General features: G+C 45.6%; 1 pseudogene; it reads left to right on the top strand.

Moving 5' to 3' along the window:
- The first annotated feature begins 8,704 nt into the window (after window positions 1-8,704).
- On the top strand, window positions 8,705-9,319 carry LOC149444251 (MICOS complex subunit MIC26 pseudogene; annotated as a pseudogene).
- Window positions 9,320-27,007: the final 17,688 nt, after the last annotated feature.

The following is a 27,007-nucleotide window of genomic DNA, read 5'->3' as shown; positions in this document are numbered from 1 at the left end:
GAAACTCAGGCATTGCCCGGGGGCCCTGGGTCAGTAGGGGGCCCCATGAGATGCCCCTGGTACCTTTTTCATAGGCTTTTTTGAGTTTAAGCAAGGACACAGGGCCCCATGATCCCCTATTGCCCGGGGGCCCCATGAGTTGTCAGTCCGCCCCTGCTGGGAACATTGGTTCAAATGCCAACCATGGCACCACCTGCCTGGAGTTTACATGTTCTCCCTGTGCCTGCGTGGGTTTCCTACAGGTACTCTGGTCTCCTCCCACACTCCAAAGACATGCTGGTCAGTTAACTGGCTCCTGTCCAAATTGGCCCTAGTAAGTGTATGTATGAATGTGAATAAGCATTTTCCAGAAACGCACCGCAGTCCATTTAACATGATTTCCTATGGGTCAGGTTCACTGTGCGTTTTCACCCGCTGCGTTTTTGGAAAGGGTCAGGGACTTTTTTAAATGCAAAAAGTTGCGTTTTCGGTTCTATAGACTTCAAAGAAAACTCTGCAGAAAAGAATGTAGTGCGTTTTTGCAGCGTTTTTGACGTGTTTAGCATTTTAAATCTGCCAACAAGAAAAAAAAAAAAATGCATCAAAAACGCAAAACGCATCGCAGAAATAGATCAAACGCAAACTGCGAACCGAGCCTTAGGGGCCTTAGATTGTACGCCCCTTGAGGAATGGGGACCTTAGATTGCACACCCCTTGAGGAATGGGGACCTTAGATTGTACACCCCCTTGAGGGTTAGGGACCTTAGATTGTACACCCCCTTGAGGGTTAGGAACCTTAGATTGTACACCCCTTGAGGGTTAGGGACCTTAGATTGCACACCCCTTGAGGGTTAGGGACCTTAGATTGTACACCCCTTGAGGGTTAGGGACCTTAGATTGTACGCCCCTTGAGGGTTAGGGACCTTAGATTGTACGCCCCTTGAGGGTTAGGGACCTTAGATTGTACGCCCCTTGAGGGTTGGGGACCTTAGATTGTACACCCCTTGAGGGTTGGGGACCTTAGATTGTACGCCCCTTGAGGGTTAGGGACCTTAGATTGTACGCCCCTTGAGGGTTAGGGACCTTAGATTGTACGCCCCTTGAGGGTTAGGGACCTTAGATTGTACGCCCCTTGAGGGTTAGGGACTGATCTGAATGTACAATATATATGTAAAGTGCTGCGTACATTGAGGGCGCTATATAAATATCTGAAATAAATAAAATAAATCCATGGTTGGCCATGCATGATACAATTTTCCTTGAGCCCTGGTTCACACTGATGCGGTGTGGAATTCGCACCGGTTTCAGTGCGAATTCCGTACCGCATCAGAATCGCACCCCTTTCATTCGAACCGCTGCAGGTGTGTATGTTAAGTTAACATCCCCCGGAAATCGGTCTAACAAACGCGATGTGATGTGCAGAATCGCATGAGTGTGAATACTCATGCGATCCAATTGTCGTGTGGACCATAAAAAGGGTCCTGCACCCCAAAATCGGTCTACAAAATCCGGTGCGATGTGCAGAATCAGATCGCATGGGTGTGAATACTCATGTGATCCGATTGTAGTTTGGACCAAAAAAAGGGTCCTGCACCCCGAAATCGGTCTACAGAATGTGGTGCAATGTGCAAAATCAGATTACATAGATGTGAATACTCATGCGATCCGATTGTAGTGCGGACCAAAAAAAGGGTCCTGCACCCCGAAATCGGTCTACAAAATGCGGTGCGATGTGCAGAATCGGATCGCATGGTTGTGAGTACCCATGCGATCCGATTTTAATGCGGACCAAAAAAAGGTTCCTGCACCCCAAAATCGGTCTATAAAACGCGGTGCGATGTGCAGAATCGGATCGCATAGGTTTGAATACTCATGTGACCTGATTCTAGTGCGGACCAAAAAAAGGGTCCTGCACCCCGAAATCGGTCTACAAAACGCGGTGCGATGTGCAAAATCAGGTCGCGTGGGTGTGAATATCTATGTGATCCGATTGTAGTGCGGACCAAAAAAAGGGTCCTGCACACCGAAATCGCTCTACAAAACGCTGTGTGATGTGCAGAATCGGATCGCATAGGTTTGAATTCCCATTCGATCTGATTCTACTGCGGACCAAGAAAAGGGTCCTGCACCTTTCTGGTGCGGATGTGGTGCGATTTGAGCCTCAAACCGCAACGTGCAGAATTTGCATGGGATTTGCACAGGAATGTGGTGCGGTTCCTGTGCGAATCGCATGCGATATGCCGCACCGCACAAGTCTGACCCCGGACTCAGATTTACGAAAACTGTATAATAGGAGGTCAAACGTAAATACTTCGGATGCAATCAGCACTACATAACGGAAGGTAAAAAACGGAATTGAACAGGAAAATTGTATAATGTGTGTATAGCTATCATGTCTGGGCAGCTTAGGTGTGCAAACACGCCCCGGTCCGCGCACCGTCCTCCGTCCCTCTGCCCATGGCACGGGTCCAGACACCAGACTCCATTCCCAAACCACTTCATTCACATATCCATGTGACTAGGACCCCCGATCCCATTGGACTCAGCTGAAAGTAACTGTCACTTTTTTTTCTGGAAAAGGATTATTATCCTGCGTTGTGAGGACGGCGCCTGCTGTACACAGAATTACTCATTCTATTATGACACGATCTACGTGACTCACCAACAGCGACACTCCAGATAAAAACGCAAACCATAGCGGGAGCCTCTCCATAGCGGGAAAAGTTTGGCTGAAGTTACAAAATAAATAAAAAAAAAAGTTTTTGCTCCAGAAAAAAAAAAAAAGTTTTGCAGGAGTTAGCCAGCGTCGCTCCCTACTTTAGTGAATGCAGCAACGATCTGAGCTAGAATAGGGAAATGCCAGTCTCGTGACAGATGTCCCTCCCCCTCCACTGACACCGGCTGACGACACACGCACACACGCACACACACACACACGCACACGCGCACACGCACACACGCCCAAATGTCTTAGCTCACAGATGGGAGGGGAGAGGCTGGAGGATTCATGTGACAGCAGCAGAGTAGAAGTGTGTTTGTTCACACTGATGCTGCGTGGAATTTTCAGCGTTTTTTGTGCGACCGCATCAGAATTGCACCCCGCTCATGCGAACCGCTGCGGATGTGTATGTAAAGTTAACAACACCCCCAAAACGGTCCGCAAAACGCAGTGCGATGTGCAGAATCGGATCGCATAGGTGTGAATACCCTAGTGCGGACCCAGAAAAAGGGTCCTGCATGTTCTTGGTGCGGGTGCGGTGCGATTAGAGCCATACAGAATGTATGGCGCCAATCGCACCGCACACAAATCTCATGTGATTTGCAGAGGAATGCGGTGCGGTTCCTGTGTGAATCACATGTGATGTACTGCACCGCATATATGTGAATACCCATGCGATACGATTCTAGTGCGGACCCAAAAAAAGAGTACTGCATGTTTTTGGTGTAGGTGCGGTGCGATTAGAGCCATACAAAAGTATTGGCACCAATCACACCGCACACAAATCGCATGTGATTTGCACAGGAATGCAGCGTGGTTCCTGTGCGAATCACATGTTATGTACCGTACCGCATATATGTGAATACCCATGCGATCCGATTCTAGTGCAGACCCAGAAAAAGGGTCCTGCATGTTTTCGTTGCGGGTGTGGTGCGATTAGAGCCATACAAAATGTATGGCGCCAATTGCACCGCACACAAATCTCATGTGATTTGCAGAGGAATGCGGTGTGGTTCCTGTGCGAATCACATGTGATGTACTGCACCGCATGTATGTGAATACCCATGCAATCCGATTCTAGTGAGGACCCAAAAAAGGGTCCTGCATGTTTTTGGTGTAGGTGCGGTGCGATTAGAGCCATACAAAAGTATTGGCACCAATCACACCGCACACAAATCGCATGTGATTTGCACAGGAATGCGGCGTGGTTCCTGTGCGAATCACATGTGATGTAATGCACCGCATATATGTGAATACCCATGCGATCCGATTCTAGTGCAGACCCAGAAAAAGGGTCCTGCATGTTTTTGGTGCGGGTGCGGTGCGATTAGAGCCATACAAAATGTATGGCGCTAATCGCACCGCACACAAATCGCATGTGATTTGCAGAGGAATGCGGCGTGGTTCCTGTGCGAATCACATGTTATGTACCGCACCGCATTTATGCGAATACCCATGCGATCCGATTCTAGTGCGGACCCAAAAAAGGGTCCTGCATGTTTTTGGTGCGGGTGCGGATGCGGTGCAATTAGAGCCATACAAAAGTATTGGCGCCAATCACACCGCACACAAATCGCATGTGATTTGCAGAGGAATGCGGCGTGGTTCCTGTGCGAATCACATGTTATGTACCGCACCGCATTTATGTGAATACCCATGCGATCCGATTCTAGTGCAGACCCAGAAAAAGGGTCCTGCATGTTTTTGGTGCGGGTGCGGTGCGATTAGAGCCATACAAAATGTATGGCGCCAATTGCACCGCACACAAATCGCACGTGATTTGCACAGGAAGGAGTGGTTCCTGTGCGAATCACATGCGATAAACCGCACCGCATATATGTGAATACCCATGCGATCCGATTCTAGTGCGGACCCAAAAAAGGGTCCTGCATGTTTTTGGTGCAGGTGCGGTGCGATTAGAGCCATACAAAAGTATTGGCGCCAATCGCACCGCACTCAAATCGCAGGTGATTTGCAGAGGAATTCGGTGCGGTTCCTGTGTGAATCACATGTGATATACCGCACTGCATATATGTGAACCCGGGCTTAGGGTGGTACCACCGGACACAGCGGAACACCGATCGCTGTACGGGACCTCTGTGCGAATCTTGGCCAATCAGTGATCACATGAAGAGTAGAAAGCAAGATGCCACTTGTGACATCATTGCTTACTACCTGTGAAATCTGTGAATGATCACAGAGGTCACATGGTACAGGGCTATTCACAACAGCCTTGTACCATGTGACAAGCTGTGACCAATCACAGCTCTCACAGTATTTCTCAATGGCTGCAAGAATGTAGCCAGAACGAAGGAGAAACGATTGTTGTTACAGCCTTTATGGGTGTAAAAGCAATCAGTGTAAAAAAAAATCTTCATCACCCCCCACAAGTAGTACAGTGTCACTATGGTGACACTGTATTGCTAGGGTGACAGTATGTAGAAAAAAAAAACATAAATAATAATATAAAAAATAAAAATAAAATGTGAAAACAAATTTAGAAAAATTATATTTTTTGGTTATAAACTAATTTGGGTTATTTTTTTTTTTTTTTACTAAAAAGATATGGGAATAAATTTTGCCCAAGATTTATGAAGAAAGATTATCTGTCTCAAAAAAAATGCTTAAAAATTCATATGGGTACAGTGTTGCATGACCGCGCAATTGTCATTCAAAGTGTGACAGTGCTGAAAGCTGAAAATTGGCCTGGGCAGGAAGGGGGTGAAAGTGTCCGGACTTTTACATTTGTTATTATTATAATTTGGAGATTCAGATATATCCGACTTTCCGAATTTCTCTGAATCTTGATTCGGAATTAACCTCTTCACGCCGGCCGAACGCGGCTAGACGCCGAGCGGCCGCACATTAGCGGTCTATTAAAAAAGGACATGTGTGCCGAGAGCGCACGACCTGCGCACTCCCGGCACACGTCGGGAAAAGGTCCCGATCTCCTCTTTCGATCGGGACCTTTCCTGATCATGTGACCGCCGTGACACGTCATCACAGCGGTCACATGACCCTAAACCCCACCTCCCGGCTTCTGAAACTCTTAAAGGGCCGGGAGGCGCCGGCGTGAAGGAGTTAAACAAACTGCACGTCTAGCAAAGACTCTCCTCAGACCTTAAGAGGAAGACTAGTGTCCTCAAGTAGCTGCTAAAAGTTACTTGCCTGCTGCACCATGTACTTGTAAAAGTTTTCTGAAATCCCTGGTGTTCCTGCCAGCCCCTCTGCTTTCCTATTAAAAACTGACCACACTAGGCAGCAGAGCACAGCATGGTCAGTTATCTAGCTGTGCTGGGAACACAGTCTTCACTCTTCCAATGATCAGACTTGTGCTGACATCCTCCGTCCCGCACAGGCATTCGCTGGGAAGACCAAAACTGTTTCTCCTCCCCCAGCTCTCTGTGCTCTTTATGCAGCTGGGAACAGAATGTCATCATAAAAAAAGGGGGGGGAAAAGGATTTATAATGTTTTTCATATCTATGCACAAATGCTTTGCCTTTCTTTTTTATATTTTAAACTGTACGGGTTGGTTCACAAGGTGAGAGTTTACTTATACATGAGCTAAACAGAATCCAAGTGCATCAAAACCAAAGCCAAAGTGATGACATATGTACAGTTTGTATTCTTTAGGAAGCAGCTACAGCTGAGTAGAAAAGCCTGTCCCATGTCAGCACACTGACCTTTGCTCACTGTGTGGAAGCCGCAGTCTCTCTGCAGAGGTCTGATGCGCCCCCTTGCGGAGTCAAAGCTAGAATTCTCCAATCAGCAGGGGGCATGAGGTTTGCAGATTGAAGAATTATAAATCTAGGTCAGCAGAGGGGGTGTCGGACCTCTGCAGAGAGGCCACTGCTTCCACACAGAGGGTAAAGGTCTTTTTCTGCAGCATGCTGGCAGGGGACAGGCTTTTCTGCTCATGCTGTGGTTGTTTTAAAACTAAACAGGCTGTTTTGATGCGCTTGAAATGTATTGGGCTGATTGTTCAGTTGGGCATTAAAGTGTTACTAAATCCAGAACCCTGCATTCAATATATCTGGTCTCCCCGGACCCCGCATTCACTATATTTGGTCTCCCCGGACCCTGCATTCACTATATCTGGTCTCCCCGGACCCCGCATTCACTATATCTGGTCTCCCCGGACCCTGCATTCACTATATCTGGTCTCCCCGGACCCTGCATTCACTATATCTGGTCTCCCCGGCCCCTGCATTCACTATATCTGGTCTCCCCGGACCCTGCATTCACTATATCTGGTCTCCCCGGACCCTGCATTCACTATATCTGGTCTCCCCGGCCCCTGCATTCACTATATCCGCTCTCCCCGGACCCTGCGTTCACTATATCTGGTCTCCCCAGACCCTGCAGTTGTAAGCCGTGTACCGGGGGGGGCTCCCCAGGATACAGTGAAGTCACGAACGAGGAAAGCAACCCCAACACCAGCTTTTGCCACAACAGAATTTTACTTAGATGTGGCAAATAAACACAACCACAAATGCTGGGAACATACAATAAATTTACATCCACCCAGCCCAAAGGCTGAGACCCTTGTGCTGCACAGCACGGCGCCTCCTGATGGATGAAGGTAGAAAGTGAAGTAATTTACCTACTGGGGGGCACAACTAAGCTGCCACACCTTACCTGTTAGTACCCTAAAAGAGCAGGAATCAGTGTATTGGTGTACGGTATGGGCTAGCCTGCGGTGCAGAACAACAGCTTACAATCTTACACAAATCTACAGTATTCCCCCTCCCATAACTGGTCCTGTAGCATGTGCCTGAGTATTCCTTCTGAGCAAAACACCAGTCTGGCTTGAGTTTGTAGGATTTTATCAGCTCTCCGATGTGAAATGTCACTTTAAGTTGTGGAGTCCTTCCAATAATCAGTAACAACACTTGTGGCCTGACACAGACCCTAACTAAGCTGTTTCCCCATCTCACACATTCACTATATCTGCTCTCCCTGGACCCTGCATTCACTATATTCGGTCTCCATGGACCCTGCATTCATTATATCTGGTCTCCCTGGACCCTGCATTCACTATATTCGGTCTCCATGGACCCTGCATTCACTATATCCGGTCTCCCCGGACCCCGCATTCACTATATCCGGTCTCCCCGGACCCTGCATTCACTATATCCGGTCTCCCCGGACCCTCCATTCACTATATCGGGTCTCCCCGGACCCTCCATTCACTATATCTGGTCTCCCTGGACCCTGCATTCACTATATTCGGTCTCCCCGGACCCTGCATTCACTATATCCAGTCTCCCTGGACCCCGCATTCACTATATCCGCTCTCCCCGGACCCCGCATTCACTATACCCGCTCTCCCCAGACCCTCCATTCACTATATCCGCTCTCACCGCCCCCTACATTCACTATATCTGGTCTCCCCGGACCCTGCATTCACTATATCTGGTCTCCAAGGACCCTGCATTCACTATATTCGGTCTCCATGGACCCTGTATTCACTATATCCGGTCTCCCTGGACCCCGCATTCACTATATCTGGTCACCCTGGCCCCTGCATTCACTATATCCGCTCTCCCCGGACCCTGCATTCACTATATCCGCTCTCCCCGGACCCTGCATTCACTATATCCGCTCTCCCCAGACCCTGCATTCACTATATCCGCTCTCCCCGGACCCTGCATTCACTATATCCGCTCTCACCGCCCCCTACATTCACTATATCCGCTCTCCACAGACCCTCCATTCACTATATCCGCTCTCCCCGGACCCTGCATTCACTATATCCACTCTCCCCGGACCCTGCATTCACTATATCCTCTCTCCCCGGACCCTGCATTCACTATATCCGCTCTCCCCGGACCCTGCATTCACTATATCCGCTCTCACCGCCCCCTACATTCACTATATCCGCTCTCCCCAGACCCTCCATTCACTATATCCGCTCTCACCGCCCCCTACATTCACTATATCTGGTCTCCCCGGACCCTGCATTCACTATATCTGGTCTTGAGCTCGGTCTCACCTCCCTTGTCATGTTCAAGACAGTGAAATTATTAGCTTTCCCCACAAGTCTGGGTTTTGTGTCTTTTTTGTTTGCATGCAGAGGGTGAAACAAAGAGTTCTTACAAAACTGTCCTAAAAGTTGAAACGCTTTCTCTGAATTCCAGCCCAGGGCAAGAAGCCAGATTTGTTGAAGAGAAGCACACTGAACTAAAAGAGGGAATTTCATGGGTCAGACAGTCTGCAGTGCCATATACTAGCTGGTGTCAGGATGTATTCACAAAGACCAAACCTAAGGTGGAAACTGCAGTAGCATTCAAAACTGACCTACAAATATCTAAGAGATGCACCACTTGGATTCTATCCCAGACTGGGTCTGATTGGACTTGCTGGAATTGTTGGCTTAGTTATTGCAAGAGGTTCAAGAATAAAGAAAATAACATATCCTCTGGGGGTTTATGGGAATTGGGGCCTCCCTCTATTACCCCCAACAGACAGCCACAATTGTAAAGATAAAGTTATGCATGCAGGTCTACACACGTCATCACGCTGACACCGACGTCGCGCCTTATTGTGCGTGCCAGACGCCATCTTTAGAAGACTACACATGGCGGCCGGCTCTTTCCTACATCCACGGACGCGGCTGACACAGCATGGACACAGCCGTCCTCCCATCTTTTTGAGCTTGCTTTTATCATGCAATATGTGAGTTGTTCTACATTTATTATCCATTAAAGTTACTTATACGGCACTTAGAGGAGCTTCTTCTCTTCTCTATTCTATACAGAGTTCTGCTGCTACTATATGAGGCTTGCCCAAGTGCTATATGGACTTTGTAGCCCTACATTGGACTCTTTCACAATTCTTAATAGCGGGGTGGTAGCACTTTGCGCTGATTGTTCTCACATTGAGTTTCTTGCTTGTTTGTACTTTATCTGGTCTCCCCGGACCCTGCATTCACTATATCCGGTCTCCCCGGACCCTGCATTCACTATATCCGCTCTCCCCGGACCCTGCATTCACTATATCCGCTCTCCCCGGACACTGCATTCACTATATCCAGTCTCCCCGGACCCTGCATTCACTCTATCCGGTCTCCCCGGACCCTGCATTCACTATATCTGGTCTCTCCAGACCCTGCATTCACTATATCCGCTCTCCCCAGACCCTGCATTCACTCTATCCGGTCTCCATGGACCCTGCATTCACTATATCCAGTCTCCCCGGACCCTGCATTCACTCTATTCGGTCTCCCCGGACCCTGCATTCACTATATCCGCTCTCTCTGGACCCTGCATTCACTATATTCGGTCTCCCCGGACCCTGCATTCACTATATCCGGTCTCCCTGGACCCTGCATTCACTATATCCGCTCTCCCCGGACCCCGCATTCACTATATCCGGTCTCCCCGAACCCTGCATTCACTATATCCACTCTCCCTGGACCCTGCATTCACTATATCCACTCTCCCTGGACCCTGCATTCACTATATCTGGTCTCCCCAGACCCTGCGATCACTATATCTAGTCTCCCCGTACCCTGCATTCACTATATCCGGTCTCCCCGAACCCCGCATTCACGATATCTGGTCTCCCTGAACCCTGCATTCAATATATCTGGTCTCCCAGGACCCTGCATTCACTATATTCGGTCTCCCCGGACCCTGCATTCACTATATCTGGTCTCCCCAGACCCTGCATTCACTATATCTGGTCTCCCTGAACCCTGCATTCAATATATCTGGTCTCCCAGGACCCTGCATTCACTATATCTGGTCTCCCAGGACCCTGCATTCACTATATTCGGTCTCCCCAGACCCTGCATTCACTATATCTGGTCTCCCCGGACACCGCATTCACGATATATTCGGTCTCCCCAGACCCTGCATTCACTATATCTGGTCTCCCCGGACCCCGCATTCACTATATCTGGTCTCCCCGGACCACGCATTCACGATATCTGGTCTCCCTGAACCCTGCATTCAATATATCTGGTCTCCCAGGACCCTGCATTCAATATATTTGGTCTCCCCAGACCTTGCATTCACTATATCTGGTCTCCCCAGACCCCGCATTCACTATATCCGGTCTTCCTCTACCCTGCATTCACTATATCTGGTCTCCTAGGACCCTGTATTTACTATTTCTGGTCTCCCCGGACCCTGCATTCACTATATCCGCTCTCCCCGGACCCTGCATTCATAATATCTGGTCTCCCTGGACCCTGCATTCACTATATCTGGTCTCCCCGGACCCTGCATTCATAATATCTGGTCTCCCACAGTACACGCAACATGTAAATGCAATTATTTGAGTAAATATAAGCTGCTAAATACCTTGTGACTTCTATCAGTGTCCAGCAGAGCACTGGTTAAAGCTTGTAGGAGTTTTCTTTCTGCCCTAGGAGGATGCAGAACCCCTGACCTCTGTCTGGACAGTGCTGATTGGTCCTGTGCTGATCACATGCACTCTCCCAAGAAAATCCCTCTCTAGCAATACACACCAAACTGAGCATGTGCATGTGGCTACAGGCTCAGTCTGTCTTATCAGGTGGACATTTGAACAAGAGGAGGATCAGAGAAATCAGGATCAAACAGCCTTTTTACACAATGCAGAGGATTAACCCCTTTGTTTCCACAGTGAGTATAATGAGCATGCCTTACTGCAAATACAGACTGAATGTACTGTTGTGGGTTTAGTAACACTTTCAATAAAATTCTTTTATCTTTTTTTTAATCCTCTGTTAATAATAACCTGATGGATCCCTGTGGATGGCGCTGTATGCCACGTGCGGTTAAATCTACCGATGCGATTTGGCTTGTCGTCAGTTTCATCATCACTGATGTCATGGTTGATTCTGAATCTGATTGTACGATTTTCTGTGGGCGGGGCCAACAAGACAGTTTATAAGCTCACTAATTGAGGCTTCATCTATTTATAGCTGGATTGACTTTGGCGCAGGAAAAGGTAACCTCCGAGATCATGTATCTCCATGAAGTATATTCCCCTTGTGTTCTAAAAAAATGTAAGCGAAACCAGGTCCAAGTGAAAGCCTGAGTTTAATTTGTGTATATTGTGCCCTCCCTGGTTTCTGTCTCCCTACCACTATAAGCGAACCGAAAAAAAAACCAATAAACAAAACATTTCCATTTTCATTGCATAACTTGTTTTAGCTCCCCTGATCACTGGGTCTTTGTGCTTCTCTATGCAGTGCACGTAGATCATGACTGGAGGGGCCAGTGGTACATAGCTTCTTGGAAACATCACAGCACCCTGCCTCAGTACTCCTCTCAAGAACCCCCTGTCCTGATGCAAGCGGTGGGCTGGCTTTTGGGAGAAGATATGCAAATATCAAAATTCTTAGATTGTAAGCTCTAACGGCCGGGCCCTCTGTTTCCTCCCGTACCAAATTATATTGGAACTGTAATGTCTGCCTTCACAATGTCTGCCTTCATAACGCCCGCCTTCATAACGCCCGCCTTCATCATGCCCGCCTTCATAACGTCTGCCTTCATAATGCCTGACTTCATAATGCCCGCCTTCATAATGTCCGCCTTCATAACGCCCGCCTTCATAACGCCCGCCTTCATAACGCCCGCCTTCATAACGTCCGCCTTCATAACGTCCGCCTTCATAACGTCCGCCTTCATAACGCCCGCCTTCATAACGCCCGCCTTCATAACGCCCGCCTACATAACGCCCGCCTTCATAACGTTCGCCTTCATAACGCCCGCCTTCATAATATCAAGCGATGTACAAACTATTGGCGCTATATAAATCCTGTCTAATAATAAGCACAGTGGCTAAATGGTTAGCACTTCCACCTAGCAGTACTCGGGTCGTTGGTTCAGATCCCAACCATGGCAACACCTGCCTGGAGTTTGCATGTTCTCCCTGTGCCTGCGTGGGTTTCCTCACGCTACTCTGGTTTCCTCCCACACTCCAAAGACATGCTGGTAGGTGAATTGGCTCCTGTCTAAATTGTCCCTAGTATGTGTATGTATGAATGTGAGTTAGGGACCTTAGATTGTACACCCCTTGAGGGTTAGGGACTGATGTGAATGTACAATATATAAGTAAAGCGCTGTGTAAATTGACGGCGCTATACAAGTACCTGAAATAAATAAATAATAATAATGTCCTGATAGATGGATGTCAGCCTGGAGGAGTGGGTGTTCCTAGGCAGGCTGTATTTGCATAGGTAACGCCCACATGTGATGTTGAACCTCCATTATTGAAAGAACTGAAATCCAGTAAGCACCATCCCAACTGTAAAACATGGTGGTGGAAACATTCTGCTTTGGGGGTGTTTTTCTGCTAAGGGGACAGGACAACTGCACCGCATCAAAGGGACCATCGACAGGGCAATGAACCGTCAAATCTTGGGTGAGACCCTTCTTCCCTCAGCCAGGGCATTGAAAATGGGTGGTGGATGGATGTTCCAGCATGACAATGACCCAAAACACACGGCCAAGGCAACAAAGGAGAGGCTCAAGAAGAAGCACATTGAGGTCCTGGAGTGGCCTAGCCAGTCTCCAGACTTTAATCCAATTGAAAATCTGTGGAGGGAGCTGAAAGTTCGAGTTGCCAAACGTCAGCCACCAAACCTTAATGACTTGGAGAGGATCTGCCAAGAGGAGTGGGCCAAAATCCCTCCTGAGATGTGTGCGAACCTGGTGGCCAACTACAGGAAACGTCTGACCTCTGTGATTGCCAACAAGGGATTGGCCACCAAGTACTAAGTCATGTTTTGTGAAGGGGATCAAATATTTATTTCCCTCATGAACATGCAGATCAGTCATCATTTGTTAGACATTCATTTCTGCTGAATTTTTTGTTGCTATTCTGTCTCTCAGTGTTACAATACACCGAACATTCGATTTTTAGAGGGCAAACATTCAAAATCAGCAGGGGATCAAGTAATAATTTCCTTCTCTGTGTGTGTATATATATATATATATATATATATATATATTTTTTTTTTACTTTGCATTTGGCAACAAAACAATTGGAAAATATGTCTACATGATGTTTATAACATCCTTGTCACTTTTCCTGCCAGGCTTGTAAGTCACAGGACCGCTGTCGCAGGAATTTCCACAAGCTGGAGATATGGGTGTAGCAGGAACAATCTTCGGAAGTGAAAGCAACTCACTGTGATAAGATGATGAAAATCTCACACTATACTCCACACATCCAGCATGGTCCTACTGACCTTTTCCGCAGACTAATGAGCTCCCTCCGCGGCACTTACTACTGCATTTCACATTTTATTTTATGATAAATGTATATTCACAATGGTCAGATGGCATAATTAATACACCAAAGTGCACTATTTATTTATGTAATTATTTATTATTATCATTATTATTATTATTTTTAATTTTTATATTTTTTTTGTGATGACCATAATAAATAAAGTAAATATATACAGAACCACTATACATTGTCATACAGGGGATTCTAAAGCCTTTCTATTTCTTTTTAGTTGCAGTTCTCCTATATTAATTAACAATTTCTGCTTTTCCCATGAGTGATGACGTCATCCAGTAAGACCCACCCATACGCGTTTCATCACTGGGTCACGTGACTTCCTCAGGGAGAATCTGACATTTAAAAGCTTCGTTTTTATGTAACTTTTGGAATTCCAGGGGTTAACATTGTATACACCTAGAATACACGGGGTAACCATATTTTCTCATTAGATATGAAGGCTTTGCTTCCTGCAAACAGCTCCTTTTTCTCATTGTAAGTCTACCAGTCAGGCCTGACTGACCCCTAAGGACCTCCTCCCCTTCTTGAGGCCTACCCAGTAATTTTTTAAGTTTTTTTTTTTATATCCATACTGTTACCAGATATCTTAAAGAGTAACTCCACTTTTGATGAGAGGAAAAACAAACCCCTGTGGGTGATCTATGTACATTGTAAGACTTTTAACAAACATTGTTGAAGATTCCTACCTGTTTCTGCTCTGAAGAAAAAGCTGTTTGTTCTTCAACCAGTGTCTACAGTATGCCGATGAATAAACATGAGAGGGTTTTATTGTAGAGATATACCGAAGAGTACATCACCATAGTCCAATACTAAACCAACTTTGAGCATCTCCATAGAAGAAAACAAACAATTTCTTCAACTGCAGATTCAGCTTCCCATTGCTGGAGAACGGGTGCTCTAGCTGGAGTGTTCACCGCACTCAAATGATAAAGTCCATAGTAAGTTCAAGCGGCTACTCGGTGAGAGCGATAAAATGCAAATCTTTATTGGCTACATTCTAAAACACAAATTGTGTCAGGCTAGCACGTTTGGGTGGTGACAGCCGTCCTATGAGGAAGGCTGGCACATCCGAAACGCGTTAGTCTGACACAAGTTGTGTTTTAGAATGTAGCCAGTAAGGATTTTCATTTTATGGATCTCAGTGAGTGAGGCTTGCATTTAGTATGGACTTCATCTCCATAGGTGATTAATTAAATCTGCTGGGTCTCTACCACAATTAATGCAGTTGGGGTCATTACGTAACCCAGTTTTAAAGCTCCTCTCTGGGATAAACCTATCCCCCCCTCCTGTCCCCCCCTCGATTTAGTAAGAAAAATAGTTAGATGCCCTTTTTTTACTCATCTGAAGCCATGGTCATGTGACACCACCATCTCAAGACTTCTCCTTTTCTGTGTACTTCCTAGAAAAGTCCTTCTTTGGATGACCAGTGGTAGGTTCTTCTTGGTAGAGGGAAGAGAACTGATGTCAAGGGACCTTAGGTGAGTATAACTGTCATCCCCAGGTAAGGAGAAAAATGCTCATCACTTTGGGTTAGAGCAGTGGTCTCCAAACTGTGGCCCGGGGGCCATATGTGGCCCTTTGCTTGCCTTTGTCTGGCCCTTGGGGCACTATTCCACCAACTGACACCAATGTAGGAGCTCCATTGCCCCTCCTGACACCATCAACGGGGTACTATTCTTCTCATTGATAGCAACAATGGGGCACTGTTTCTCCTATTAAAACCAATGATGGGGCACTGATGCCAGGGAGGTTTTTTTATTTTATTTATTTATTATTATTATTATACAGGATTTATATAGCGCCAACAGTTTGCTCAGCACTTTACAATATAACAGGAGACAATACAGCAACAATACAGTTCAATACAAGAGGGATAGGAGGGCCCTGATCCTGGGAGCTTACAATCTAGGAGGGAGGGGCTAGTGGTACAAAAGTTAGTAACTGTGGGGGATGGACTGGTTGGAAGAGTAGAAGATTCCAGTATCTGCTGAAGGCAGGATAGGCTTTCCTGAAGAGATCGGTTATCAGAGATCGCCTAAAAGTGAGCAGAGTAGGCGATAGTCTGATAAATTGGGGTAGAGAGTTCCAGAGGATGGGGGAAGCTCTGGAGAAGTTCTGGAGACGAGCATGGGAGGAGTCAAGGGAGCTAGAGAGTAGGAGTACTTATATAGTGCTGTCAATTTACACAGAGCTTTACATATATATTATACATTCACATCAGTCCCTAACCCTCAAAGGGTGTACAATCTAAGGTCCCTAACTCACATTCATACATACACATACTTGGGCCAATTTAGACAGGAGCCAATTCACCTACCAGCATGTCCTTGGAGTGTAGAAGGAAACAGGGGTACCTGGAGGAAACCCGCGCAGGCACAGGGAGGACATGTAAAATCCAAGCAGGAGGTGCCATGGTTGGCTTTTGAGCCAACAACCCCAGTATTACCAGGCGGAAGTGCTAACCATTTAGCTACTGGTCACAGTCTGACCCCTCCTAAAGCCTGACGGACAGTAAACTGGCCCTGTGCTTAGGAGACCCCTGGGTTAGAGGGAGAGAGCTGTGGGGAAAAATAATTTTTGCTAGGAGAAAGGCTTTAAAAATTGAGGCTGACAATGTTTCCTATGTAAGATAAGCAATTGAGTCAACCTGCCCAGCTGTGACAAAGACCCTCAAGGTATCATAGGGAGGATCTCCTCCCTTTGAACCTCAAGGAGAGTTCCCAAGTCTTGTTCTCACCTACATTTTCTTATTGAGGAAGTTCAATAAGTTATTTAGCAAGGAGATGTGTATACAGATCATTTTGACGCCTGAACTAAAGAGTCAAACCATTGGGTAGGGTCAGTCAATAATAATTGACTCGAATTTGTTCTGGACACGCAGGGCATGGTGGACCTGAAGGTGTGGATAGAAGGAGTTGTTGCTAAGTTCTGACTCTATTTGTAGTGTTGAAATGACCAATATTGATACAGTGTTCCCATTATCTTTATATAATGGGAACTGGTGTTATTGTTAGCCTGCTACCACTGAAAGACTTCAAACTTAAACAATTCAGAGAGAGATTAGGCATGTCTTTGGAGTGTGGGAGGAAGCCGGAATACCTGGAGGAAATTTACGCAGGCACAGGAAGAACATGCAAAATCTGGGCAGGTGGTGCCATTTGAACCAATGACCCAAGTACTGCCAGGCAGAAGTGCTCACCACTTAGCCACTGTGCTGCCCATAGTGCTGTTACAAGGATATCTCTGGGTTTCCAAAGGCAACTGTTGGATTTATATCATTTGTGGATATTGAGGAATATATTTAAAACTCAGTAATGATTTACTAACTGCTACAGTTGCAAGAAAAAGTATGTGAACCCCTTGGGATTACGTGGAGTTTTGCATGAATTGGGCATAAAATGTGCTCTGAACGTCATCTAAGTCACAACAATAGAAGAACACAGTCTGCTGAACATAATACTACACAAACATTAGATGTTGCCATGGTTTAATTGCACATAACATGTAAACATTCACAGTGCAGGGAGGAAAAAGTATGTGAGGCCCTAGCTTAATGACTTCTCCCAGAGCTAATTGGAGCCAGGAGTGAGCCAACGTTGACTCCAATCAGTGTGATGATATTGGATGTGTTGCTGACAGCTGTCCTGCCCTTAAAAAACACACACCTGTTTTGGGTTTACTGGTTTCAAGAAGCACTGTCTGATGTGAACCATGCCTCGCAGAAAAGAGCTCTCAGAAGACCTACGATCAAGAATTGTTGACTTGCATGAAGCTGGAAAGGGTTACAAAAGTATCTCCAAAAGCCTTGATGTTCATGTGTCCACGGTAAGACAGACTGTCTACAAATGGAGAAAGTTTAGCACTGTTGCTACTCTCCCTAGGCGTGGTCGTCCTGTAAAAATGACTGCAAGAGCACAGCGCAGAATGCTGCATGAGGTAAAGAAGAATCCCAGAGTGTCAGCTAAAGACCTACAGAAATCTCTGGCACATGCTAACATTTTTGTTGACACATCTACAAGGAAAACATGAAACAAGAATGGAGTACATGGGAGGACACCACGGAGGAAGCCATTGCTGTCCAAAAAGAATATTGCAGCACGTTTGAAGTTTGCAAAAGAGCGCCTGGATGTTCCACAGCACTACTGGCAAAATATACTGTGGACAGATGAAACCAAGATTGAGTTGTTTGGGAAGAACACACAACACTATGTGTGGAGAAAAAAAGGCACAGCACACCAACATCAAAACCTCATCCCCACTGTGAAACATGGCGGAGGGAGCATCATGGTTTGGGGCTGCTTTGCTGCCTCAGGGCCTGGACGGATTGTTGTCATTGATGGGAAAATTAATTCCAGAGTTTATCAAGACATTTTGCAGGAAAACGTACGACCATCTGTCCGCCAACTGAAGCTCCGCAGAGGATGGGTGATGCAACAGGACAATGACCCAAAGCATACAAGTAATTCAACAAAACAATGGGTGCAACAGCACAGAATACGCCTTCTGGAGTGGCCCAGTCAGAGACCTGACCTCAACCCGATTGAAATGCTGTGGCATGACCTTAAGAGAGCGATTCACACCAGACATCCCAAGAATATTGCTACACTGAAACAGTTTTGTGAAGAGGAGTGGTCCAAAATGACTCCAGATCATTGTGCAGGTCTGATCTGCAACTACAGGAAACGTTTGGTTGAGGTTATTGCTGCCAAAGGAGGGTCAACCAGTTATTAAGTCCAAAGGTTCACATACTTTTTCCTCCCTGCACTGTGAATGTTTACATGTTATGTGCAATTAAACCATGGCAACATCTAATGTTTGTGTAGTATTATGTTCAGCAGACTGTGTTCTTCTATTGTTGTGACTTAGATGACGTTCAGAGCACATTTTATACCCAATTCATGCAAAACTCCACGTAATCCCAAGGGGTTCACATACTTTTTCTTGCAACTGTATATAGGCTTTGTGGCTTTTTAGGAATATATTTAAATGAAGGTTTTTGTGCCTGGAGTTCATCCTTAATGATGATTATGTATCACTACAGATAATATTATGACAATAATTAACCCCTGGCTCAACGTCCATGTATTGGGGTCTGTACTCCAGGGGGGTGGGAAGGAACTGAAATTACGTGACCTCTGTAATTGGCTGTCACAGTTGTTGTATGATTGGGATTCGAGCCAACAGCCCTACTACTGCCAGGCAGAAGTTGCAAACCATTTAGCCACTGTACTGCCCGCATAAAGAAATTATACCCTTTTCAAAAATTTTGACTGAACCCAACTTTCCTACAGAGAACCATTTGTTGCTACCAGGGGCGGACTGACAACTCATGGGGCCCCTGGCCAATAGGGGATCATGGGGCCCCTGTGTCCTTGCCCACACTCAAAAAAGCCTATAAAAAAGATACCAGGGGCTTTTCATGGGGCCCCCTACTGACCCCGGGCCCTCGGGCAGTGCCCGAGAGCTCGAATGGTCAGTCCACCCCTGGTTGCTACCATACGCTTTAGCCACGTTGAGAGCCTTAAAGGCTCTATTATGCATATTATCCACAGTGGTCTGTATATCAAGGGATCCAAGCTGCAGCGATCAATGGCTGGAAACCAAAGATATCCAAAGTGAGAAGTATGACACCAGGACACCAAGGATCTCCAGAATAGGTCCTAAGATTTATTATTATACAGGATTTATATGGCGCCAACAGTTTACGCAGCTCTTTACAACATAAGGGCAGACAGTACAATTAAAATACAAATTAATACAGGAGGACCCTGCTCGTTACAATCTAAGTGGGAGGGTCAATTGATACAAAAAGTAATAACTGTGGGGGATGGGCTGATGGAGAAAATACATGTACAGTTGCTAGGTGGGGGCAGGATAGGCCTCTCTGGAGAGATTCATTTTTAGGGATTGTCTAAAAGTGGATAGAGTAGGAGATTGTCAGACACATTTGGAAAGGGAGTTCCAGAGGATGAGAAGTCCTGGAGGCGAGCATGAGAGAAGGTGACAAGGGAGCTAGAGAGCAGGAGATCTTGGGAGGAACAAAGAGAAGGATTTGGTTGGTATTTTGAGTCAAGGTTAGTGATGTAGCTGGTGGCTGAGTTGTGGAGGGCTTTATAAGTTGTAAGTATCTTGAATTTAATTTGTTGGGTAAGCAGAAGCCACTGGAGGGATTGGCAGAAAGGGATGACAGACACTGAACAGCTGGTGCAAGCCTTCAAAACATTGCTTCTGTTCAGGGGCGGACTGACAACTCATGGGGCCCCTGGGCAATGGGGGATCATGGAGCCCCTGTGCCCTTGCCCAAGCTCAAAAAAGCCTATGAAAAAGGTACCAGGGGCATCTCATTGGGCCCCTACTGACCGCGGGCCCTCGGGCAGTACCCGAGTTTCCAAATGGTCAGTCCGCCCCTGCTTCTGTTTCTATGGTGTGATCGCTAAATTAAGCTTTGGGCCTATTCTGGAGATCCTTGGTGTGCTGGTGACATACTTCTCACTTTGTATATCAAGGACAACCCTGTGACCATTGATCGTAGTGGATAAGTGAGCATAAACCCAGTTAGCCTGGTCAATTGCAATGCCAACACTTTTGATAGAACCGCCATCAGCATTCAACAATGGGACCAGCCTGTAGGAATCAATCAAAAGAGGGTTTTTTATCCTTCTACCAAAGTGCCACAATTATGGCGTCTCTCATGGTGTCACTGGGCAAGGACCCACACTTCAAAGATTTATTAAACATTTTGATTAGAATTTCTATTTGTGGGCCACTACTGCTTGACACCTTTCTGTTAGGAAAGCTGGTGACAGTCCTATCGAGTTCAATTGTGAGAGGGAGAATTCCGAATCCATCTGGTTTATTCAGAGGAGGGTGAAACAGTTCACCAAGGCCTCCAGTTCTTCAGGCTTTCTAAGTGTACAGTGAGTGGTAAACGTCACTAGTATGTCAGAGGGACCCATTGTTAGTACATCACTGGCATCGGTCAGGGTCAGGACTGTTTTTGGTCTTGCTGAGCATGGCTTATATGAGCAAGCAATCTACCTGTGGCTCCCACCTTAGACCCATATAAATGTTTTTTTTTTAAATGTTGGTTAGAGCTTAGTAAATGAGCTTCACTGTGCAAATAATACCCAATCATATGCAAGGAAAATAAAAAAAAATGCATTTTTGCTTGCACGTGATTGGTTTATACAAGTCAGAGAGCTTCCCCTCATTTAGTAAGCTCTGGAGCAAATGCCCTTGCCGAGTGCAATTGCACTTGTAAAGTGCACAGTCTATTTACTTTTAGTAAATTACCCCCTTGGGGTGGATTTACTAAAGGCAAATAGACTGTGCATTTTGCAAGTGCAGTTGCTCTCTTTTTCCCCAGAGCTTAGTAATTGTGGTAAAGATTTGCTGGTTTCTATCATCCAATCATGTGTAAGAAAAAAATTATGTTTTTTTTTCCTTACAGCTGATTGGGTATTCTTTACAAATTCTACCGCATTTTCTAAGCTCTGGGGAAAATAAATGCAACTGCACTTCCAAAGTACACAATCATAGTTACATCTATATGTATATATAGTTGTGTTCAAAATAATAGCAATGTGTTGAAAAAAGTGAATAAAGCTGAAAATCCCTCTAATAGCTTTTATTTCCATCCACACAAATGCATTGGGAACACGACACATTCTATTCCAAATCAAAACATGAAGAAAAATACATCAAATGTGTGTTGTTCCTCTAAAAAAATTGAAGAAAAGTGAATATTAGACGGTTCAAAAAAATCGCAGTGTTTGTATTCTTCTTTACAAACTCAAACATTCACTATATAAACTGAGAAATGTTTGAAGATTTTGCTTTCCTTTGAATGACTTCATGAATATTTGGTTGTAGTCGCACTGTTTCTGAGAACTGCTGTACATCTGTGTTGCATGGAGTCACCCAACTTCTGGCCCCTGTGATCAGGTATTCCAGCCCAGGATGATTGGACCACATTCCACAGTTCTTCTCTATTTCTTGGTTTTGCCTCAGAAACTGCATTTTTGATGTCACCCCACAAGTTTTCTATTGGATTAAGATCCGGGGATTGGGCTGGCCACTCCATAATGTCAATCTTGTTGGTCTGGAACCAAGATGTTGCACATTTACTGGTGTGTTTGGGGTCGTTGTCTTGTTGGAACACCCATTTCAAGGGCATTTCTTCTTCAGCATAAGGCAGCATGACCTCTTCAAGTATTCTGATGTATTCAAACTGATCCATGATCCCTGGTATGCGATAAATAGGCCCAACACCGTAGTATGAGAAACATCCCCATATCATGATGCTTGCACCACCATGCTTCACTGTCTTCACAGTGTACTGCGGCTTGAATTCAGTGTTTGGGGGTCGTCTGACAAACTGTCTCCGCCCACTAGACCCAAAAAGAACAATCTTACTTTCATCAGTCCACAAAATGTTGCGCCATTTCTCTTTAGGCCAGTCAATGTGCTCTTTGGCAAATTGTAACCTCTTCAGCACATGTCTTTTTCCCAACAGTGGGACTTTGCGGGGACTTCTTGCAGATAGCTTGGCTTCACATAGGCGTCTTCTAATTGTAACAGTCCTCACAGGGAACTTTACACCTTCTTTCATCTTCCTGGAGCTGATTGTTGGCTGAGTCCGCGCCATTTTGGCTATTCTTCTATCCATTCCAATGGTAGTTTTTCGCTTTCTTCCGCGTCTTTCAGGTTTTGGTTGCCATTTTAAAGCATTTGCTATCATTTTAGCTGAGCAGCCGATCATTTTCTGCACTTCTTTACATGTTTTCCCCTCTCCAATCAACCTTTTAATCAAGGTATGCTGTTCTTCTGAACAATGTCTGGAACGACCCATTTTCCTCAGAATTTCAGAGAGAAATGCACTGTAACCAGCATGTACAACATTTGCTGCCTTCCTTCCTTAACCATTAGCCACCCGGCCAATGGCCGTTTGGCGGCTTCAGATGTGCCTCTTCATTCTGGGTGCACGCCATTTGGCGTGCTCCCGCACATGCGCCGTTTGCGGTAATGCAGAGCGGCGCAGCAGCGGGATCTGTCACCGGCCGTGCACCTCGGACACGGCCAATGACAGATCCGAGTACCGGCTCCCGTTGCTGGTACCATGTGACCTGCTGTGACCAATCACAGCAGGTCACATGAAAGTTGTACACAATGGATGGCTTCATTCATGATGCCATCCATTGTATACTAGTGCCTAGCTGTGAATGGTCACAGCTAATCACATGCACATGTCATGTGATTAGCTGTGACCAAATCACAGCTAAGCACAAAAAAAAAAAAAAAAAAAAAAAAGCTGAATGAATCGATTTCATTCAGGTAAATGCTTGCTTATAGCAAAGTAATTATTTGCTATAAGCAAATTGTGTAAAAAAAAAAAAAAAAAATACTGATCACTTCCCCAAAGTAGTACAGTGTTACTATGGTAACATTGTACTACTTTGGTCATAGTAAAATATGAAAAAAAAATCTTAAAAAAAAAAAAAATGTAATAAAAAATTAAATATAATAAAATATTAAAAAGAATTAAAAAAATATATATATTTTTTTTTTTTCACACTGTCACCAGTCAGTGTCCCTGTTCACCGCCATGCCAGTTATATGATGACGCTGTACTGCATTGGTGACAGTATGTAAAAAAAAAAATAGTGAAAATAATTTTTTTAATTTTTTAATTTTCCGAAAAATTATGACATAAAAATACAACTTCAAAAAACTCGCCATGCCTCTTATGAAGTACATCGGACTGTCTACTCTGCAAAAAGGGGTCATTTGTGGGATATCTGTACTGTTCTGACATTCTTGGACCTCAAAAAATTAGATTGGCTGTCAGTACTTCAGGATTGATCAATATTCAGATCTATACCATAGTTTGTGAACTCTATAACTTTCCTACAAACTAAAAAATACATCCTAATTTGGGTTATTTTCACCAAAGACATGTAGCAGAATACATCTCGGCCTAAATTTATGAAGAACAATTATTTATTTGTAAACCTTTATAACAGAAACAAAGAAAAATGTGGGTTTTTTTCAAAATTTTTGGTCTTTTTTTGTTAATTTAGCAAAAAATAAAAACCCCAGCGGTGATTAAATACCACCAAAAGAAAGCTCTAGTTGTGTGAAGAAAATGATAAAATTTTAGTTTGGGTACAGTGTTGTATGACCGCGCAATTGTCATTCAAAGTGTGAGAGCGCTGAAACCTGAAAAATGGCCTGGGCAGGAAGGGGGAAAATTGCACGGTATTGAAACGGTTAAATAAGGGCAATAATTGCCACCTGTTTTTCAAAGAATGAATGACCTCACTAATAGAACTCCACACTGCTATTATTTTGAACACGCCCCTTTCAATTAGTGATTCAATGACACAGAATCAGCAGCATGCATGTCATGACTGTTGGGTCTGTTGGGTTTCTATTACTCTACTACACCTGCTAGAAAATTATTTGCCATGTAGAAATATCATTTCCACCAAAAACAGTGATTGATCCGGTTAGTGATGTCTGACTGCTATTATTTTGAACACAACTGTATATATATATATATATATATATATATATATATATATGTAGTACATTCACATCAGTCCCTAACCCTCAAGGGGCGTGTGATCTAAGGTCCCTAAATTACATTCATACACATACAAGGGCCAATTTAGACAGGATCCAATTAACCTACCAGCATGTCTTTGCAGTGTGGGAGGAAACTGCAGTACCTAGTGGAAGCCCATGCAGGCCCAGGGAGAACATGCAAATTCCAGGCAGGCGGTGCCGTGGTTGGCATTTGAACCAATGACCCGAGTACGGCTAGGTAGAAGTACTAACCACTTAGCCACTGTGCTGCCCACACTGCTGTTGCATATATATATAAGGATATATCTGGGTTTCCAAAGGTAACTGCTGGATTTATATACTTTGTGGCTATTGAGGAATATATTTAAAACTCACTGATTTACTAACTGCTAAAACCAATGGCCACTACTCCGTACTCTTACTACTTGACCTCTCTGCGGCTTTTGATACTGTTCACCATCCCCTCCTCCTCAAAAAATCCACTCTTGTGGCTTCCAAGACTCCACTCTCTCCTGGTTCTCCTCCTACCTAGCAGAGCGCTCCTTCAGCTTTACCTATAACTCGGTCTCCTCCTCTCCACCTCCTCTTTCTGTTGGGGTCCCTCAAGATTCTGTCCATGGACCCCTTCTCTTCTCCATCTACACCTCCTCCCCTGGTCACTTGATAAACTCCCATGGCTTTAACTACCATCTCTATGCTGATGACACACAAATCTATCTTTCTACCCCTCACCTCACCCCTTCAGTCTCCTCCTCACCTCACCCCTTCAGTCTCCTCACCTCACCTCTTCAGTCTCCTCTCGCATTACTAACCTACTAAGTGACATATCGGCATGGATGTCCCTCCACTTCCTCAAATTCAATCTTTCCAAAACTGAGCTCTTAGTATTCCCCCAGCCCGTGCCCCCCCCCCTGACTTCTCTATCAAGATCAATAACACAATCATCAGTCCCTCCCCTCATGCCAGGGTACTAGGTGTAATCCTAGACTCCCATCTGTCCTTTCAGCCCCAATTCCAATCACTGTCCAAATCTTGTAGACTTCACCTCCGCAACATCTCCAAGATACGCCCGTTCCTAACCTCGGAAACCACTAAGCAACGTATTCCCTCCCTGGTTATATCTCACCTTGACTATTGTAACTCCCTCCTCATTGGCCTACCTCATCGCAGGCTATCCCCTCTTCAGTCTATCATGAATGCTGCTGCCAGACTCATCCACCTTACTTACCGTTCCATATCTGCCACCCCTCTCTGCTAATCCCTCCACTGGCCTCCTCTCAGTGTCCTCCACCCCTCTCTGCCAATCCCTCCACTGGCCTCCACTCAGTGTCCTCCACCCCTCTCTGCTAATCCCTCCACTGGCCTCCTCTCAGTGTCCTCCACCCCTCTCTGCCAATCCCTCCACTGGTCTCCATTCAATGTCCTCCATCCCTCTCTGCCAATCCCTCCACTGGCCTCCACTCAGTGTTCTCCACCCCTCTCTGCCAATCCCTCCACTGGCCTCCACTCAGTGTCCTCCATCCCTCTCTGCCAATCCCTCCACTGGCCTCCACTCAGTGTACTCCATCCCTCTCTGCCAATCCCTCCACTGGCCTCCACTCAGTGTCCTCCACCCCTCTCTGCCAATCCCTCCACTGGCCTCCACTCAGTGTCCTCCATCCCTCTCTGCCAATCCCTCCACTGGCCTCCACTCAGTGTCCTCCACCCCTCTCTACCAATCCCTCCACTGGCTTCCCATTGCCCAACGAATAAAATTCAAACCATTAACAATAACATATAAAGCCATTTATAACTCTGCCCCCAAATTACATCACTGATTTTGTCTCCAGATATCACCCAAACTGTCCTATCTGCTCCTCCCATGACCTCCTGCTCTCTAGCTCCCTTGTCTCCTCCTCCCATGCTCGTCTCCAGGACTTGTCCAGAGCCTTCCCCCATCCTCTGGAACTCTCTACCCCAATCTATCAGACTGTCGTCTACTCGGGCCACTTTTAGACGATCTCTGAAAACCTATCCTGCCCTCAGCTAATAATGGAATCTTCTATTCCTCCTACCAATCCATTCCCCACAGTTATTACCTTTTATACCACTAGCCCCTACCTCTTAGATTGTAAGCTCCAAGGATCAGGGCCCTCCTTTCCCTCTTGTATTGAACTGTATTGTCTCCTGTTATATTGTAAAGCACTGAGCAAACTGTTGGTGCGATATAAATCCTGTATAATAATAATAACTAGACAATCTACAATTTCTGGGGAAATTGTGTAAAGTGTTCTTGCCGCAACCTTTACCAAATGATTGATGAAATGTAAGCAGGGCACATTGCAAGCCTGATAGTGAGAAATGCATTTCAGCTTGTATTTTGAAGCTCACAGTCCAGCCTCGTGAGTCATCTGCCTCTTGAGTGACCTTTGGTTGCTGCACCTGGAGAGGGCGGAGTAGGCTCACTGTGCTGAGACAGCTGGGTTGCTATGACA

This window comes from Staurois parvus, unplaced genomic scaffold (genome assembly GCF_062004578.1).
Source record: "Staurois parvus isolate SC_StPar_1 unplaced genomic scaffold, SC_StPar_1.0 ptg000796l, whole genome shotgun sequence".
Lineage (NCBI taxonomy): Eukaryota > Metazoa > Chordata > Amphibia > Anura > Ranidae > Staurois > Staurois parvus.
The sequence above is the reverse complement of the archived record's forward strand: the minus strand, read 5'-3'. Positions and strand labels throughout refer to the sequence as shown.